Below are 20,842 nucleotides of genomic sequence, written 5' to 3'. Positions count from 1 at the left end.
ACGTGACCTGGCTGAAGTCGGACGCTTAACTGACTGCGCCACCCAGGCGCCCCAAACGTTTATTTATTTTTGAGAGACAGAGAGAGACAGAGCATGAGCAGGGGAGGGGCAAGGAGAGGAGGAGCCCTAGAATCCAAAGCAGGCTTCGGGCTCTGAGCTGTCAGCACAGAGCCCGACGCGGGCCTCGAACTCACGAACCATGAGATCATAATCTGAGCCGAAGTCGGACGCTCAACCGACTGAGCCACCCAGGCGCCCCTGGGCATCTGAGCTTCTGACTTCTGATCTATGATAACAATCACCAACTTATCGAATGCTTCCTATGGGCCACATACCATTTTATTTTTTTATTATTATTATTTTTTTTAACATTTTATTTATTTTTGAGAGAGACAGAGTGTGAGCAGGGGAGAGGTAGACAAAGAATCCGAAGCAGGCTCCAGGCTCTGAGCTGTCAGCACAGAGCCCAACGCGGGGCTCGAACCCACAAACTGTGAGATCATGACATGAGCCGAAGTCGGACGCTTAACCGACAGTGCCACCCAGGCGCCCCCACATACCATTTTAAACACCTTTACCTCTATGAATCCGTAACAATCCTATGAGATGGGTATTCTTTTTTTTTTTTTCCAGAAAACCAGAACAATCTCTTTCTCCATCCATGCTGTCATACCAAGCCCCTCTTTAGTAGACTGAACTATAAGAAATCGGCATGTTTTCATAGCGTCAAAGATATTTGAATATTGGTTCAACTTCATGAAGACATTTCTACCAAGGGCTTCAAAACACAGAGAAGCAAAATCCTCAGGGCCTTCTGACCTAATTCGCTAGGTCACGTGGTTCTTATGTATGTCCCAAATGACACCTGGGTGACCTTGAGGTGGGTGTTCTTACTATAGACGAGGATCAAAGCGGAGAAGGACTAACTAACTTGCCCCAGCTCTCGTACCTACTAAGCAGCAGGGTGGGTTTCGAACTCAGACCATCTGGCTCTTTTTTTTTTTAATTTTTTTTTTCAACGTTTATTTATTTTTGGGACAGAGAGAGACAGAGCATGAACGGGGGAGGGGCAGAGAGACAGGGAGACACAGAATCGGAAACAGGCTCCAGGCTCTGAGCCATCAGCCCAGAGCCCGACGCGGGGCTCGAACTCCCGGACCGCGAGATCGTGACCTGGCTGAAGTCGGACGCTTAACCGACTGCGCCACCCAGGCGCCCCTCAGACCATCTGGCTCTTAACGCTCTTCGCCACCATAGTCTGCTGTTTCTGCTACACAGCCATACTTCATTATTCCCAATCATGTTCCAGTCTGTCGTGTGTGTTGATCCTGTATATCCCCCCAAATTATACTGGCCTCAACAGCACAAAATGCATTCGTATTTTCTTTGTGTTTTGCTCTGGCCGATTGTTTTTTTCAAATGCCTTTTGATTTCACTTGACCAGGACGATGTGTATGAGTAAACACATTTCACGCAGCTCCCCTACCCTTCATCAGGAAACCAGCCAAAGTCTGGCTCCCCAAGAGCAAGCCCAGTATCAACCAAAGCTGCCGCAAGCTGGCAGCCCCACGCAGTTGAGGACGGGAGTCTGCCTTCGTGCCTCTCACGACGGCAAACACCACAAGCTTGCGTTACACACACCCTAGGCTGATGGCTGGAATACACACGTATTAAGTTACATCAGTTTCCCCCTTTGGTTCCATGTGGGTTTACCCAAACAGCTGGCTTGGAGCCTATCCGTTCACTTAAATTAGTTCTAGTGTTCCACACTTTTGATTTACTGACAAAGCGCTCTCTTTATCTACTTGGGGCATAAGAGTTTTGTCTGGGCAGAAACTGCGGTCGGTACAATTGGGCCAGTTAGGTCACTTAGCATTTCCATGTGGGGCACTGACTAGAGAGAAAGGTCTTTTAATTCCCAATTAGTCCATATCGGCAAAGGAAATGTATTTTCCATTATTTCTTTACTCCGGGTTCTGATTCATAAAATATCTTCAGGAAAACACATTTTACGTTGCCGAGTCTTTGATTTCCCAGGGAAACTAATAAATAATCAACAAAAATATGATTAAAGACTGCTTGAACTACCATCCGAACAGGGACTCTAGCCAGCAAAGAATCTTTCTGATCCACATCTTTTTATTCCTAGAAACAGAATTCTTACTTAGCCTTTCAAAAGCCTGATGAAGGCTTCAGCTAAGTTTTGACATAAGATTTTCATATTCAAAATATCTGTTGAAATAAGGGAAGAAAGGATATGGATCTTGAAACTGCATTAGTCTGAAATAGAGCTTAGTAAGCTAGAAAGGGAAATTACTTCTCTGTAATTGGAATTCTCTCCTAAAAAATCCCTTTGAAATCATGTTCAGCTACTTTCCCATTATGTGTCCCAGAGAAGCCAACTTTAACCCTTTCTGGAATTATCCATCATAAAAATTATTTGATATTTATAAATTGCTCTGGGAAGAGATTCCTGCGCAGTGGTTGGTGTCATCAAAGAACTTCATAATGAATGAGGAGTTCCCAAGAGTCACAGACATAGCTGAAAAAATGTTTTCTGGGACGTCTCCTCCCACTCGCACACTGATGCTTACATCTATCCATCACATTTATCTTGGCCGCACAGTCCTAAGGCAGATGCCAGGAAACTCCTCCATTTGAGATCCTTTACCTTTGAAATGACAACTAAATTGTGCTCCAACCCAGTTCTTTAAGCTCTTTGAAGGCAAGGATTGGGTTTGATCCTTCCTTGTATCATCAATGCTAATACACGGTAGTTGCTTGATAAATGCTTCATGAATCATGAGTGAACGAATGGGGGCTAGCAAGGTAAGCATAGCACGTGCCTCACCTTCTATTCCCTTCCGGTTTTCTTACCTGTGAAAGGATAATAATATCTTCCTCCAAGAACTCTCATGAGGATTAAATGCGATACTACAAGTAATACTACTTAGGACACAGCTGTATTACATAGCTAATAATATAACTAATGCAATAATTATATACACGGTTTGTATATCAATAAAATACTAAGCCAAGTCCTAAGAAGGCCATTGAAAAATGGGATGGAAGAAAGTTCTCCTCCCTTTTACATCGACCTTGATGTGAAGACAAGGAAGCTGGTGATGCCTGGAGATACCCCATAATGCTATGGTGTTCCACTGAATTTCCATGTCATCAGACTACATAGCTTCATCACGGTAGAGTCAGCACCTAATATCAAAACCAAAAGAGGGGTCATCTGGCCTATGGGATGGGACCTTCTCATTGTAGGTGTGACATATCCTGTGTTGTATCTGTCTTCTTTTGTTAAGTAGATTCATTAAATGGCACGCGGTGCCTAACACGGTTGTTTCATAATCTTGATAGTTATACCCTACTCCCATGGGTCCCTTAGCTCAGAGTAATAATGAGCAACATCAACTTAAGTCTGATTCAGGAGACGGTAATATCCACAGAATAACCCAACATGGGAAATTCTGCCTTACTTGTGAAAATTTTAAGAGTGTTTTCCCTAAAGATGGAATGTGCTAAGTAAAGCTCATTAAGTGTTTTCTCAGCCTATTTGTTGATTATCACTTTTATTTTTATTTATTTTTCTTAATCATTATTTTAAAGGCTACAACACAATAATAATGATCTATTACTTGGAGTCAAAAGTAAAATCAGATTTGGTACGATGTCTTTTGTGTTTCAACACAAAACTCTGGAGGGGAGTCTCTAAAAACTATGAAGTGTTATACAAATATAAGGTAGTATATGAGTCATGTAAGATGACCTTATTTTATCCTATCAAGAATTAAGGTACAGAGGCCATTCTCTGTTTCAGAGTAATATCGCTTAATGTTCTCTGAGAAATTATATTCTTTCTAAGGAAGTAATAACATTAACCATGGCACCCACTAAAGAGATGTCAGAATATAAAATGTAAAATGACTTCAGATAATTTTTTTATAGCAAGGCTCTCAAACATAGGATGGACAGGGCAGGGGAAGGGGGAGAGAAGACAAGACAGAGAGTCCTCTTTTTAAAAATCTGAACTATTTCTATCATATTTCCCAGGACAGTATCTCCACAGAAAATTCTACATGGAGATGTAAGGCCAGGGAAACGCAACACCAAGAAAATCAACATAAAATTCAATTCTCTACTGTAGGCTTAAGGGTTAATTGAATGTAAGTGGGTGAAAACAGATGGCAATTGATGTCAATAAATGACCTTATTTTTGTTCAAGCATAGTAACCAATGTTGGCTAGATCCTATCTTCCCATATATCCACATCTAGGACCTCACGATCCTATCTGGGGACCAAGCCAACAGCTCTTGGAAGAGCCTTCTCTCACCAATGTCTGCCTGCTGGCTTCAGTAGTTGGCCAGCAACTCTTCAGGGTGGGCAGTCCCAAGTCGGTCTCAAAGCCTTCCTCCAGATTTGATAAAAGGCAGGAAAAGACACCACATTCCCTTTAGTTTTTTCCTAGCATTCCATAAGGAGTCACCACTGGAAAGCCCAGGCCTGTGTATCTCATGGTATTTCTTCCTTCCTCCAGGGTCCAGCCAAGGCTGTGCGTAAAATGGTAGGACGGCTGGCTTTCCACATGAGAGCTGCCCAAGGGAGAATGCACCAAGGTGAGCCCACTTGCTTCCTGAGCAAAGTCAACCCAACCCTATGTTTACTTTGCCCCCAAACCAGTTGCTATGCAGGTAACCTTCTTCAAACACTTCACAGACCTTAGAGAAGAACTGAAAGTGTAATTACTCTTACAATAAACATGGAAAAAAGTATCAGGTTCCCAGAACGAAACTCCCTAAAGTCTAATTCGGCATCTTATTGTCTGAGTTAGCTGAGGCTAGAAATGGCAGTCAAGGTACACGGTGTGCCTAAGACAAACCTGACATATGTGTGTGAAGGCATGGAATAAGGAATAATCACGTTTCCTACCTTCAAGGAGCTTCCAATACGATGTCATAAACAAAAAGAGAAAATTAAGTCAACATAAATACAACGTATAATTACAAAAGTGCTAAGAAGAAGAGCATTTCAGAGACTGAATGCATGGGAGTGAGTAGACTGAATCATGAACGATATTTTGCAAGCTCTCCGTTAGATCACAGTTTCAAGGCCAATTAGTTTTTTCCCAGGCCTCTGGGTCCCCTCTGGCAATTAAGGATGCTACATCTTAGCCTGCCCTCTATCTGAGGATATGACAGAGAAAGGACGGAGAGGTGCCCAGGTCAATGGCTTTGAGCAATTCCCCACACAGGGAGCCACTGTCACCAAACTGGGGTGTCCACTCTCGGTTGACAAGCAGAGCATGCTATAATGCTCATTCATTTGTCCATCAAGCAGGTACTGATGCCCATGCGTCAGGCACTGGGCCAGGCCTGGGTGATCTCTGTGCCCCTGCTCTCAGGAGGGAAGGTTTCATTTAGAGCAGGGTATGTAGGATAAATCAACAGAAAAACGAATAGGAATTTCAGATACAACTGGGTGCTCCGAAGAGAAAACAACAGGATGTCGCAACGATCTGTGCAGAGGATGGAGAGTAATTTTACTGAAGGTAGTCAGGGAGGACCTAAGGTGACATATGAATGACAAAAATGTGGAGGTCAGAAGGGCAGAGCACATCAGGCCAAGGGAGGAGCAAACCCAGAGGCCTGGAGACAAACACACAGTTTACAAACTGGAGGAACAGAACAGAGGCCACTGTAGCAAGACGAAGGAGGGGTGGGCAGGAACCACGTGCTGGTAAGGAGACTGGTTTTGTTCTAGATGTGACAGAGAAGCAGGGAAATGACATGATCTCACGTAAGGTATTGTTGTTGTTGTTTTTACTTAAATCCGTGCTAGTTAACATATAGTGTAATAACGATTTCAGGAGTAGAATTTAGTGATCCATCATTTTTAATTAAACAGATTTTGGGTAACAGCTTTATTGAGATAGATCTCAAATTCTATATGATTTACCCATGGAAAGAGTATACTTGTGTGACTTTTAGTATATTCCTTTCTGCCCACTCCAGCCTGACCCCCACGAATGTAACTTCCGTCTCAACTAATTTGCCTATTCTGAGAATTTTACGTAAATGTTATCATAGTATGTGGTGCTTTGTGACTGGCTTCTTTCACCTACCGTGTTTTCAATATTCATATTGTAGCACGTATCAATGCTTCATTTTTTTACTGCCAAATAATATTCCACTGTATGGATATACCACATGTTGATAATCCACTCAATTTCATGGGCATCTGGGTTGGTTCCATTTCTGGCTTTTAGGAGTAACGCTGCTGTGAACATGTCTATATAAGTTCTGTGTAGATACGTGTTCTCATTTCTCTTGGGTAACCAGGAGTGGAACTGCTGGATCATTCTAGTCCTTTCAAGAACTTCTAAACTGTTTCCCAAAGAGCTTACACCATTTTACATCCCTACCAACAATGTACGAAGGCTCTAATTTTTCCCTATCATCATCAGCACTTGCTCTTGTCTTTATGATGAACACGTTTTTATTTTTATTAAAAAATTTTTTTTAATGTTTATTTATCTTTGAGAGAGAGAGAGAGAGAGAGAGAGAGAGAGAGAGAGACAGACAGAGTGTGAGCAGGGGAGGGGCAGAGAGAGAGGGAGACACAGAATCTGAAGCAGGCTTCAGGCTCCGAGCTGTCAGCACAGAGCCCGATGCGGGGCTCAAACTCACAAACTGCGAGATCGTGACCTGAGCCGAAGTCAGACACTCAACCGACTGAGCCACCCAGGCAGGTGCCCTGGGCATGTTTTTAAAAGATAAGAATTTAAGTATCACTGCTTTTAAAAATAACTATAAAAGTCATTGCTTATTAAGAGTTTTGAAGATCTGAAGTGCTTCTGGAATTCTAAAGGGTAATGTGACATTCAGGAGAAGTAGAGATCTCTCTCCAAGAACCGCCACCATGCGACAAATAAGGATGAAGAGGCTAGAAGTAGACTCCATATCTTTGCTTAGAATTTGTTAAGAAGGCACCTAGCTTCATAACCAGATAAAGAGACTACCGTACTCCTGTCAGAGTTTTCTCCCAGTCTCCTTCCACTTGTTGGTTTTTAGGTGGCAAAAAGCAAGCATTCGAGTAGAAATGTGTTGTCTTTCCCCTGCAGTGTTTGGAACACAATGTTACCCATCACATGGCCCAAAGGAAGCCCTTTCTGGTGCTAAAGCCTCCTGGGGTAGGAAGGCTGAGTTTGACACTGGCAGCTTGCCTGCTGTCTGAGAGCACAACCCCGGGATCTCATGCCAAAAGGCAAGTTCCCAAGGGGTGCCGGGAAGGAGTGAGTCCTGGGCAACCAGTTCAGCGGTCTTAAAGCCATAAAGTACAACGGGCAGATTAACACGCTCGCCCAACTCCACCCTCATCGCTTCACAGACCCATGAGAAGCAGAGCACGAGCACGAAATCCAGTGAACTTCACACCTGAGTCCTATCTTACGCTTGTGGGGCAGGCAAATCAAATCCTGAAGTCGCCCGAGAAGGCAAAAATTATGCAGAGTCAAAACTACGCTCAAAAACTCTGAGGGCCTGAGATTCTGCAGTCTTTAAAAAATTTAGTTTAGGGGCGCCTGGGTGGCGCAGTTGGTTAAGCGTCCGACTTCAGCCAGGTCACGATCTCGTGGTCTGTGAGTTCGAGCCCCGCGTCAGGCTCTGGGCTGATGGCTCAGAGCCTGGAGCCTGTTTCCGATTCTGTGTCTCCCTCTCTCTCTGCCCCTCTCCCGTTCATGTTCTGTCTCTCTCTGTCCCAAAAATAAATAAACGTTGAAAAAAAAATTAAAAAAAAAAATTTAGTTTAGAGACAGAGAGGGAGAGCAAGGCAGAAGGAGGGAAGGACAGAATCTCAAGCAGGATCCACACTTAGCACGGAGCTGGCCAGGGAGCTCAATCCCACAACCTGGGGGTGACGACCCGAGCCAAAATCAAGAGTCAAACGCCCCGCTGACTGAGCACCCAGGCACCCACATTTTCGAGTAAGTCCAACCCAGCTAGGTTTTCTTCCGTCACTGGAAGAGATCTATTTTTTTCAGGGAAACACTAAATGATCAGTTAAGCACCAAACAGTCGCCTTATGGCCTAGGGCCATATTGCGAACAAAGCGCCTTGGAGGTATAGAATGACACTCAGAGTAGGAAGAAATTCACCCTCAGAAGAGGTGGGCACAGCTTCCTGACTCTGTCTCACATCTACTCCAGGGCAAATGCTCATGGAAGGGAACAGCAAGGAAAGAACTATTTGAATTGCTATCTCTATTTCTCTCTCTCTCTCTCTCTCTCATTTAATGTAAGCTAGTTAAAAATATGTATGATGCAATTCACTGGAATTAGTTTCAGAAGCCCAAAGCTTAGACAGAAGTCATCTTTGTCATGGATCCTAAAGGGAGGGATTCAACTGCCAAAGGGCTGAAAGATCACCGGGTTCAGAAATCGAATTCCAGAGACCAGAAAACACCTTGCGGTGGTCGATGCCACAAGTGGAAGGCTATTTAGATCGTATCTGGTTTAAACCCCTCATTTCGGAGTTGAGTAAAATGGGATCCAAAGATACTTAGTGACTCATCCAAGGTCACAAGGCTGATAAGCAGCCCAGCCCAGCCCAGGGTACCCGCTGACTGCCTTCTGTTTTCTGTTGTTACAAATCCTGCTGAATCAAAGAAAGATCGCTCGGAGGTCAAAGTATACCTGGTTCCAGCTTCACTATTCATCGCACATTACAGCAATTAAAATGCAATATATGAGTGACTACTGCTGTGCTTTAATCATATTGTGCTGTCTGCAACATGCTGATGGACATGTGTTGCGGAAAATCAAATAAAACCACAGGGTTGGGTTGTCGCTGGCTCTGTTTCTTTAATTTACGTAGGTCTCAGCTCGCCTTTGGGGAATTTAGAGACCAAAGCAAACCTGTCCCCTGGAGACACTGTGGAAACAGTTCTTAAAGCGGAGTTATGGTCTTTGTGGTCGCAGTCACTTATAATCAGAGAAATCAGAATGTTAGCATGGTTCCGTAGAATTACACAGCAAATGTAGTTGGGTCAGAATCCCCCTTAGCAGCCCCAGGAATCACCAGTAGCTGAGAATAATAATCACAACCTAAGATCTGACTTGGGCCCAAAAAGCTAGGAGGATTTTTCCCCCCTTACAAATATATCTGTCCTCCATTCTCTACCCCAACCCCCCCTCCTTTTCTCTGAAATCTGAGTAGGACTCCTCTGCCTGGTGACCTGTTAGAATATACTTGCTTGTTTGCTTTCTCCTGTGTTTTTCTTAATGCAATAACTTGAAATGTCAACACGGGGTGACAAGTAAATCCTCAGCCAAAATAAGTTTGCAAGCGGACAGGAGGGAGAAAAGAAGCAGAAAGTGGAGAGCTGGTCACGGAGGCTGTTGAGTGGTGGCCAAATCCACGGCCCAAGCATAAATAGAGCACAGCATTTATCATCATACCAGATCACTCCTGTTCTCTGTTTCAGCTGGCTGCATTCTGGATCTTTCCCTTTTGCGACTCACCGTTTGCTCTGGCTTTACAGCTACCGCAACAAACAGGTGAAGAGAGATCATGGCATGCTGTCTGCACATAGACTCTGGCTTCATTACTCAAAGCCAGAGAGGTACCCATGGGAAGGATATCTGAATGGTCAGAGGAGGAAAAAGAATGTGTGCTGTTTGTCTGTTTGTTTTTTAAATTTCCCTGTGAGGTAGAAACTTAGCCAATTAATGATACCCTCTGTGATGCAGACAGGAGAGAACCCAGACTCTCCGGTTCTAACGTGTCACACAGTTTGGGAGAACCCATTTTTGGCACAGTCTAAATGAAAGAAGAAAGGACGGTCAGTCAGGCTGCAGATCACAAGGGAGGGGACAACCCCCGAGCAGCCAGCAACTGGCTGCTTTTGTGGGGTCTCGGGCAACAGTTCCCGGACTACACCAAGTGTCCTCAAAGCAAAAATGTGCCCAGGGCCACACCGTGGACATGTCACCATTGTAAGCAGTGTCCCTGCTTTCTCCATAAATTCTACCCCTTTCTTCCTGGCTCTGGCTATGTTGGCCCTCTGGCAGCCTGTCTCCATAGGACCCAAGCTGAGAGGGATGAGTTACAAACCCAAATCCCAGTGTTTGTTAAGGGGATTTATGCATTAGGTTCCCTGAAACTTTACCCAGAAAGTCTTCCTCATTCCTCTGCTGGGTTTCCAGAAGAGAGAAATCCCCTCTGCATGTCTCCCTTTGACTCAGTGCTGGATACGGGCACATATAAATCCTGCTAATGGCTTCTGCCCGTGGCTGACAGGTTCTGGTCTTTGGTGAAAGCTGGGTTCTCAAAAACTGCTTTTTGTTTATTTCCGAAGAGGATTTATTGCAGGACTTCTTCGGTAAGCAACAGCACTCGCAGTGATGGCTGTCAACAGCCTTCATTTACTTGGGTGCCCCAAATGGAAGCGATCTAACTCATGCTGTCTGATCTGGGACCCTAAACATCCTACCATTTAGAATTTAAAATCGTCTTGGGTAAAATCTAAGGGCCCTGTTTCGGGAGTTTCCGTTTTTGGAGATGGGAAGACATTACCTTATTAACACATTTCACTCCTGAGATATAGAACTCCTGATTTTCCTTTGGGGACTTCCACTACCTGGAGGTTGGCGGGGGCGGGGGGCAGAGGGAGTAGGGAGGGCACTTGGGGACTAACTGATTTAAGATAATCAGAATATGCCTTACCTCCTGGTTGTAGGGACTGCTTCAGGGATGGACACATAATTCATTCAGACTAAGGAGGCATGGCAAGAATCTGAGGCTTCTGAGAAAAAGAAGTGAACTTCTTCTCTTACGGGATTAGTGGCGTGATGGGAGACGTGAAGTCTGGAGCCACAACCGTCTTGGAACCAGAAGAGGCTAAAGCTCCCAGCAGCTGGGAAGAATGGAACCAACTAAGAAGAACCTAAGAGCAGAGAGATGGGGCTCGGTGATATGGTTATTCCCTTGATTCAGCTAGGCATGAAGCCAGTTACCATGTAGTGTTCCTTTCTTTTTTTTTTTTTTTTAAATTAAAGAAAAATTTTTTCTTAGAGAGAGAGAGAGAGAGAGAGCAGGGGAGAAGAACAGAGAGAGGGAGAGAGAGAATCTTAAGCAGGCTCCACACTCAGCACAGAGCCCAACGAGGGGCTCGATCCACGACCCTGGGATGATGACCTGAGCCGAAATCAAGAGTTTGGTCGCTCAGCTGACTGCACCCCCCAGGTGCCCACCATGTACTTTTCAATTACATGAACCAATACATTCTTTTTACTTAAAGTCTGTGTGGGTCGGGTTTCTTGTCTCTTGCAACTGGAAAAATAGTAATTGATACCCAAATTCAGTAAGTAGCCTCCAGTGTATTTATCAAGTCTCCGACCTGGAGTCCTACCTTCTCTCATAGAACATGGAAACACAGTATTATAACAATCTTGACATCTTCAACAGCGATGCTGGCAGAGGTCCGTTAACGTGCCTCCTTCTTGTAACCTGAAGCACCACCCTTGCTCTACCAATCAATCAGGAACCCTGCTCCTGTGTCTTTAACTTCCCTCACCACGGCTTTCTGCCCTTGGCATACACACATGCTCTTGACATTCCCGTCTTATGAAATGTCCTCCTTCACTCATCCGCCATTTTAGCTGTCACCCTATAACTCTATCTTCTTTCTCAGTCAAGCTCTCGGAAGTAGTCTATACCAACCCTTTCCAATGCCACGGTTCTGCAGATAGTTACATAAAAAAAGGGTATACAATCAAATATATTGTGGGACATGCTCTAGGTGGTAGCTTCCTTTTGGACAGTAACAATTAATGTGAGAGTATTAGAAGCTCTAGGAGTTCTTACGGAGATGAAGACTATTCAATTTTATTTAAGCCAATGTTTCCCAAACTTATTTGACCATGGAAACCACCCCCTTTTTAATTCTGCTTCAAATGATTTAACATTCCAAGGATCTAGAGTTCTGAGGATCTGCTTAAAATTATTTAATATCCCGAAGATCTAGAGTTCTGAAAGGATAGTTATATGCAATGCCTTTGTCTCTCATTGATCCGCTTGAAGTTCTTATTAATTGTTACGAAACTTTTTAAATACCAAAGGTATACAGCATAATATAACACACTTGCAGCTATCACCAACTTTGCCAAATCTTAATGAAAAAGAGCTAAACCGAACACGGCAACAAGTTTACAGTTTCCAACTGTTCTGTTTTTCTTGTGCCTTTTTATCTTAACACACATACCCCATCTCTCCTACCCCCACTGTTCTTTGCCTGGAGAAATCCTACTCCCAGTCAAGACTCAGCTCAACTCTCACCTCCTCCAGGAAACCTTTCCTGCACAGAGCCCGACGCGGGGCTCGAACTCGTGAACCGCGAGATCATGACCTGAGCCGAAATCAAGAGCAGGATGCTTAACCCAACTGAGCTACCCAGACACGCCAATAACTTACTGTTTCTCGAATGATGAATGTTGCGGGGGCTTCATGGTGGGTCTTCCCTGGGCTTAACAGAAGTGTACAAGTCAGTCACCACATTTCTTGACCACTATGTTGCCCGGACTTCTATACGTTTTACCCAGTCACTATCTTTCCTCTTAGGATGCTGTCTCCATTTTCATTTTTCCCTTTCCAAGCAAGTGAGTCAGCTAGGATACACTCTGCTTTGAGTAGCAGAAAACTAACTCTCAAAAGGGTAAGCCATCTAAGAGGTCTGGAAGTGAAAGGCTTTGAGGCTGGCCATCATGGATCCAGGCTTTCTTTCCATTTGTTCTACCAGCATCAGTGCACTAGCTTTTGCCCTCATACGTGTCATGTCATGGTTGAAAGCTGCCTGCACAGCTCCAGAATCCTGCCCCCACCCCCCCCCCACCCCCGACTGTGAGCCACAGTAGGATGCCTTCATGAGGCTGGTCTTTTTATCAGGAAGAAAATCCCTTCTAGAAGCTCCTAGCTCACATGGCCTTATGTCTCACAGATGTCAGAACTTGTGTCACGCACCCCTTCTTCCCGGCCCCCACCCGAGCTTGCCAGGGAGGCTGAGAAAAGTGAGCATCTAGCCCAGAGGAATAGAAACACCTTGGTTGGCTTAACCCAACTGTGATTCACCACGTGTGTCTGCAAGAGGGGCCAACCTCCCTGAAATCAAGGGGCTGAGCCCAGTTGGGATTCTCTTAGCGGGGATGAAGAAGGCAGGGTAGAGACAAGATTGGCTGTTGGGTGGACAACACCGTGTGCCTGCCAGGATAGCATCGGTATGGTGGTCAGGGCTGTGGAACCAAAAGATTCGAGTTTCTAGAATGAGGCGTCTCACTAGCCAACCACAGGCCCTTGGCCGGCTCCTGGTGATCTCTGAGTTCAGTGTTCCTTGGTCTAACAGGAGGAGGATTCCTCAGTGTATCGTGTGAGCTGATTAATGACTTTTAAAACAGAAAAAAAAAAAAAAAAGCTTCTCTTCATCCAACTTCTTAAGTCAGGTATCTCTTGACATTTCTTAATGCAGGAAAACAGTGGTCCATGCATTCGTCTGACAGTCACTGTGCCTCTCCCTTGGGGCACCTTGGGGCACAGAGACAGTTAAGACAACCTCTTCCCTCAAAAGGCTCACTGTCTGGTGAACAAGACGGACATTTACACAAACAGCTACGCTGGACGTGACAAGTGCAATAGTTAAGATCTGTAGAAAGTGCCAGGGACCAGGGAAGGAGGTCAATTTGCTGGGCGGGGGGAAGGATGCCAAGGGGGCCGCCACACACGGCCGTGTAGGCGGGTCCTGCACATCTTGCGTTTGTGGACGCCCTGGCTACCGAGTCCAGAAGCCCTCTGAAGGGAGGAAACATTGGCAGAGGAAGCAGAGGAAGGCTACAGGTAGGACAAGGTGAAGAAGAGTCCCTGGAGAGAGAAGGGGGAAAAAAAAGTACAATCGATGGAAAATTCAGGATGTAGTCGACGCTGTGGAGCAGACCTACTATTGAGGGAAAGGGGTGGTGGAAGGGGGCACGTAACGGAAAGGAGGCTGAAAGTCAGGTAAGGCTTTTAAAAACCTGAGCCTTATCCTTTAGCTGGCAATGGAGAGTCAATGAAAATTTAAAAACATTAACAGTAACTCATTCCTTCAAAGGTTAGAGAGGCCAATCCCATTTGCAAATTAAGTAACTCCTAAATTGCAGGAGTCCTAAATTACTACCAACTCTTACTTAATAAACAAAGAAGGTATTATAACGTTCGGGAAACAACTGTCAACTGCGCTTCTAAGTTTTTAAGAAAGTTACGAGGAAATGAATACCTGTATTTTGTCCTTCCATAAAACTGAACAGGTTAGGGATATATCCCATAAATCCTACAATTATTTCAAGCACAAGGCGTAGCTTTACTGCATTATCGCTTTTAAATAACACATCACCAGATTCTGGTTCCCAAAACCACTTTGGGGAAAAATGCTTTCCTAAGTGACATCACCCCATTTTCCATATAAAATGAAAAAAAATAAAGGCTCATATTCAGAAGTGGCAGGCTACAAAAGGAGGTTTGGTGTACCTTAACAGCCTACTATGGAACCCCCTACTGCCCTGAGAGAAACAAAGAAATAAATTAAAAATATAAAAAAAAAAAAAAAACCCAAATACACATAGTTGAGCTTAAAAGAGGTGGGCTGGTTTTCCCCTTATCCATTAATAAAATAAATCACGGTATTTCATATTCGCAGTCATCTCTGAAAGTTCTCCTCTTAATTGCCCCATGGCATCATGTTTTATTTTAGTAAAGTTCAGATTTTATTGCTAGGGACTAATGGGCATAGAGTCCCTGAAGAACTTGTTTTAAAACATTGACCAGTCAACCATAAAAGGGATATTAAAACAGCTACAGAGGCTAAATAAGAATTAAAAAGTATAGCCACTTATTTTTAAATTAGAATCCTCTTTCACATTTAGGAATATAATAAAATGTGTCATAAACTTTCTACTTTCATTCCAAAGTATTGTTGTAAGGATCAACGGTAATGCAGATACGATCCTGCTACGGTTAAGCAGCACTCATTAAAATCAAGTGCTGTTTTTAAGCATTATGAGAGGCATTTTAAAATTATAAATGATTACAAAGTTATAAAAGCCTTCCGAGGAGAGAAACAGAAAAGGAGAAACAGGGGAAGGATCTAATGAACGAGGCGGTTGATAAACTCATACATAGCATCAGTAGGTCAAAATTCACAAGGCCAACAGGGTCAAGTCCTGGTACAGTTCTGAGATTTGTATGGATCACTGTTGCGTCATTTTGTGTCCTGCCCCCCAGTCTTGGGATCTTTTTCATAACCACGTAACACCTTTCACTTTACGGATACGCCAAATTCTTTCCAAAGTTTTGGTATCAACGATTAGCAAAGACGCCCCATTTTGTAAGTGGGAAACCGGCCAGGAGAGAATCGATCTCCTAGCCTCGCCTCCAGTTCAACCTGAGTGGGGCACACAGATCCCCAGTGCCCTGATAAGGGGTTACAGTCCTTCTCTTCTTCCAGTGGCCGAGAAGAGGGCAAGGATTGTTCACTCAGGAGGAACAGTGGCTGCGCAGGGCGGGACCGCACACAGAACGTGGAAACGGCTCTTTTAGGCTTCCTTCTGAAATAGGGCACTAGGCGCACAGAGGGAAGATGGCTTTTCCCAACAGAAGCACTCTCTTGGCCAAATAGGACAGACACAGGATGTTCAACCGAAAGGAACAATCTTTTAGTATACACGATCTCTGAAAAGACTCGGAAACAGAGATCTCAGCAGAGATCCAGGTTGGTGCCAGAAAGGGGGCGGCGGGGCGGGGTGGGGGAGGGCAGTTTCAGGAGCAGGATGGCAAAGAGGCCCAGAAGCTACCTCATTTCTAATTCTGCAGCACCTTCCGTTCCTCTCGACAGCTTTAAATAAAGGCATCTTGAACTGGTTTAGATTAGCCCCCACCAGGCACATTTGTAAAGATAAAAAGAACACGCTTGTTTTCCTTCCTCTGAAAGGGGGCAGGGAAGAGAGAGCAGGAACGTTCAGCCGGGCCTTACGGAGGAGAGAAAACAAGAGTCAAGTGTGTTCTTATCCCTGTGTTGAAAAAAAAAAAAAAAAAGAAAGAAAGAAAAAAACAACCCAGGCCATGTTGCTTTGAAACTTCTGACTCTCAAACTTCTGGTCCTCCTTTTACCCCTGGGACACAGAGACAGCAAGGAGGAAAAGCAAGGCAGGCAGGAGGTGGGGCCAGGAGCCGGCGGGAGAGGGGGGGAGGGGAGGGGGGAAGTGTGTTTTTCTTCCTCATCCTGTAGTTCAAGGCGGCAACTAGCTTGTGTCAACATTCGGTAGCCCATCTGAACCCTATTTTAGAACAAAACAATTTCAGTTTTAAAGTGTTTGAATGACTTTAGCTAAATCTGAGGATTTGCCTATTGAATCTGGAGCTGTTCCCTTTCAACTCTGAATGAAGGAAGAATTACGAGGCTAGAGTCATTCAGTGAGGGCTGTCTGTCCTGGCACTCAATCAAAGGGATGAGGATTTGGAAAGAAAAGCCTACAGGTGATCCTCCAGGAAGCACACCAAGCAGTTATCAAAAACATACAAGTTCAAAGCAGCTCAATTTTCATATGTTAAATGTACTTGGATGCAGCCCCGGGCTCCTTTCTAGGTAAAAAATTGTGTGAAAGCTGTTTGTACTTGCATACTTAGCAGACAAGGGAATAACAAAGCATGTGGTACAGCGGTGCCTGTGCTGGGTCCACCTCACCCCCATGTAACACAATAAATCAATCTTGTTCTCTCGGTGAAACACAATCTGATGCTGTGTCCGGGCTTCCCAGACCCGTCCCTGACTCCTCGCATCGTGGCGGATATTCATTTAGTTCACCAGGGCGAAAGGGCCGTCACAACACAAATGCCGTGGGGTCAGGCGCCCGGCATCAGCAGCTTAACAATTAACAGTGAGTGCGATTCACCGGGCTCGGGTGTGATTTTCCCCAACGCCATGGTCTGGGTTTAATGGCGTATTACCTACTTAATAGCTTCACTTGGGCACTTTGGAAAGGAGAAAGAAAGGACACGCACACTGAGATTTAGGTTATAGAAGAGGGTACGTTTGGGGTGGCCTTCCTGTACTAGTGACTCACCAAGTTTCTAATGCCACAGAATTCTGCAGGGCACGCACAGAAGGATACAACTCCCCGTGGTGTGCCCAAGAGAACTCCGAGAAAATTAACGCAGAATTTTTTTTAAGTTTATTTATTTATTTTGAGAGAGAGAGAAAGAGAGCGAGCATGTGCACAAGTGAGGGAGGGGCAGAGAGAGAGGGAGGGAGAGAGAGAGAATCCCAAGCAGGCTCCACACGGGCAGCACAGAGCCCGATGTGGAGTTCGAACCCACGATCCGTGAGATCGTGACCTGAGCTGAAATCAAGAGTAAGATGTTTTTCCATCTTACAGGTAAGCAAACTAAGAATTAAACGAGTAGCTTGCTCACAGCTGGGTAGAGCCCAGATTCAGACCTAGGATGCTGAACACAGGGTCTGTGTTCTTCACGGACCTGATTCTCTCTCCCTATACGTGACTTTCTTGAACCGGAGTTGGCTTTTATGATAACGTGATTACCAGCCTACTGGGCTAGAGCCCCCAGTAACCTCCTCAAATCTACCCCTTCCCTCCTTATTGCTAACCAACTGCCAACTCTTTCCGGCCTGGCGCTCTTTCTGCCAGTGCCCACGTGAGGTTTCGCCACATCTTGCTTTCCCAAGTGCAACAGGCCAGCTTGTGGTTTCTTTTCTCCACGTCTTTGCTCACTCTGTTCCTGAAGCTTGACATACCGCCTGCCTCCTTCGCGCATCACGATCCCCTACATTCTTCCATGTCCAGGTCAAAAGAAGCTTCTCCCCCCCATCTTGACTACTCTCTCGGCTGTGCTCCCAGAGCCGTCAGCCGAATCTTTATTTAGTATGTATTTCATCCTCCTTGGCATTCTATTCCTCCAGACTTCCTCACCCAAAGCCCCCATGAACTAAACCCCAAGTATCATGAGTACTGCGTAGTATTTATTTTCATTTCTGGGGTACCGAGGGCTTCCACGTGTATTTTTCTGAACTTGGAAGAGTGGAAGGCAGGGAGAAAGAGTATCTGAAGATTCTTTCTAGGTCACAGATGCTTGATTCAGGTGATAGCAGACAACAAAAACAAAGGAATAACAACCACCACAACAACAAACCCTAGTATGACACGCGGTAACACTAGGCATCAATGCCAAACTGTCCGGGTTAAAAGTCCTCCTTCTATCGCTTATTAGCGCTATAACCTTGGAAAAGATTCTTAACTTCTCGGCGGGGTGGCGGGGGGTGGGGTCCAATTTCTTTACCGCAAGAATGAGGGATGACAATGCTACCTACCCCGTGAATTTGCCGTAAAGGATTAAACAATGCAGGAAGCGCTTAGAACAGCACTTGGCACATAGCGTCAGATGGATGGCAGGTCTATCGCTACGTGGAGGGAATATTTCCTTTCCTTGCCATCTAAGACATTAGCTTCTTAAAACAGGGACAAAAGAGAAGGAAGCATTATCGTCCATGCTCCCTCTTTGAGAATCCGAGATGAAAAAACTCTAAGAAGTTGAATATTGCAAACTCTGCTAGACTTTTTTTTTTTTTCCTCTCATAGCTCAGCTTAAGGCCCCGACACAAAAGAGCAAAATGCCATAAACCTGGCTCCTCCTGGCTGCTTATTGTCTTGGTGCTGAACGATCAATTTGAAGGCACATTAAGTCATTTAACAGGTCACCAAGTAGCAGAAAGCTAAAAGTTTAACCATATTTACAAGGAAGAATTATATGAAAATATTTTTACTGACACCATAAAAACCACCGTTAAAAATGGCTGCATTGAAATACTGAGCATGTATGGGACAAATGGGCAGCTCTTAAAATACTACCTGGTTCCAGACAGTCCAAATTCTGTGTCTCGTTAGCAAATAAGATAAGTGACTTTGTCTGAAATGATGTTTTATAAATCCTATTAACAGGCTATAAGGGAGGCCGTGGTTCCCAAAACAGGAGAACTAATTTCGGAGTTCAATCCCCATTGTGCCTACAAAAGGTGGGGGGGGGGGGGGGCAGAGGGGAGGGGCTGTTTGCAGACAGATCCGCTCACCACTCTATTTTATACTGTTCAAAATACCTGCACCCTCGTTATCTCACTTGCTCCTCATGACAAGCCCGGGAGGCAGGTTGGGCCAATATTACTACTCCTCGGGTTTTTAACAAGCACAGAGAAAAGTGAAGTGGCTTTGTCGAAGTCAGGTGAACGCAGAACTAGGTGTGACCCCAGGTGGCCCTGTGGCCCTTCCCGCCACGCGTGGGTTGTAAGAGCCAGCGAGTATGACGTACAGGTGGATGCACCCCTGTCTGCACAAACCCACAGGACACTGTCCTTTTCAACTCTGCATCCAGATAAATTATAAGGCACTTGTTGGTTCTTTCACTTTTTTGAAAAATAGAAGTGATACACTCTCACCACCGCATAAAATATCGCACGGCGCTTTGTGTATACTTTTTTTTTTTAAAGAGCAGGACGTACTCCAGTGATGGGTGCAATTTTGTTTTTGCCTTTTCTTGCCAAAAAGAAAGTATGGCTTTAATAGAAGTTTACATCTGCGTGGTATTACATGCATGTAAAACAGATGTAACCTAATTACATTTTCATTTAAATTGCTAAATAGCTACTTAAGTAAAAAGCTAAAATAACATACAAACAACAGTTACTATAATAACAAGTGTACTTAGAATTGAATGAAAAGGATCAAAGCTGCAGCATATAGAATTTGAGTTGGTCTTTCAAAAAGAGAGCGACTTCACAACGCTGCCTTCATGTAACTCAGTAATTTAATGTCTCTCCAGCTCAGCCTAAAGACACAGCTCCACTCGGCCTAGACACATGGAAGGAAATCCATAGAGTTTATATAAAGACTCTGGGTTTCATGAAGATTAGACACACTCTACTAGAGATTATATAGCAAACCCCTAAATTGGAAATTAGAATTCCAGGGCAATACAATCAGCTTGATTATGGTTTTCAGCAGACCTGTCTAGGCTGAAATCAGAAATGGGCTCCCAACCCTGGGATCAGAGCACCCTTTTGGGATTTTTTGCAGAAGACAACAGTACATGTGAGCCATTGCATATTCATGGCCCGTCCCTTCCTGTGTGCCACACAAAGAAAGGCTCGTCAGAAGGATCCAGTGCGTTTGGGACGACGTTCAGCTTTGGAGAAGGGAACGCGTGGCTGCTCTTCACAAAGAAGGCCAAGGCAACCCCATGTTGCCAGGCTGAGATGGCTGAAATCCTCAACGGTATGTTCTGGAAGAACACAGACCAGCTTAACCTAGCCTTGCTGAGTAACGTCCACGGCTAGCTTTCCTTTTGTTGATTCCAATCCCATCTTTCACAAAAGCGGGTGGCCGTGGTTGTTGTTTTAAGCAGTCTGAGAAGAAAACTGGACATTGAGAGCGTTAGCGTGGTATAAAATGATTTCAAAATTACAGCAGTCTATCACCAAAAGCAAAGGCTTTGGTGCTGGAATGCCTCATGAAAATACTCTCACATTCGCTTTCTTCTCTAAACTAGACCAGCCAGTTTTTCTTAATTTTGCAAAGAAGTGTTGAAAATAAAACACTTAGATCCAGCCAGCCCTATTGGATCACGGGTCTGAAACGTTTAAGAGGAATTAAGAAAAAAAGAGAGAGAGAGAGAGAGAGAGAGAGAGAGAGAGAGAGAGAGAGAGAAAGAAAGAAAGAAAGAAAGAAAGAAAGAAAGAAAGAAAGAAAGA

The 20,842-nt window shown here is 44.6% G+C and overlaps 1 protein-coding gene and 1 long non-coding RNA gene across 5 annotated transcripts in view; both read right to left on the bottom strand.

Annotated features, from left to right (window-relative positions):
• Positions 1-20,842, bottom strand: part of FTO (FTO alpha-ketoglutarate dependent dioxygenase) — a 393,836-nt gene that overhangs the window by 93,329 nt on the left and 279,665 nt on the right. The window lies entirely within an intron of this gene.
• LOC121045302 (uncharacterized) lies at positions 5,382-20,793 on the bottom strand. The gene is made up of 3 exons (XR_005797687.1): positions 17,704-20,793; positions 12,357-12,361; positions 5,382-5,393 (listed from the first exon to the last, which is right to left on the bottom strand). It is a non-coding gene; the product is annotated as an uncharacterized LOC121045302 (long non-coding RNA).

This window comes from Herpailurus yagouaroundi, unplaced genomic scaffold (genome assembly GCF_014898765.1).
Source record: "Herpailurus yagouaroundi ecotype Mexico unplaced genomic scaffold, PumYag 190, whole genome shotgun sequence".
NCBI classification, from domain to species: Eukaryota; Metazoa; Chordata; class Mammalia; order Carnivora; family Felidae; genus Herpailurus; species Herpailurus yagouaroundi.
This window is presented reverse-complemented; position numbering and strand designations above follow the sequence as displayed.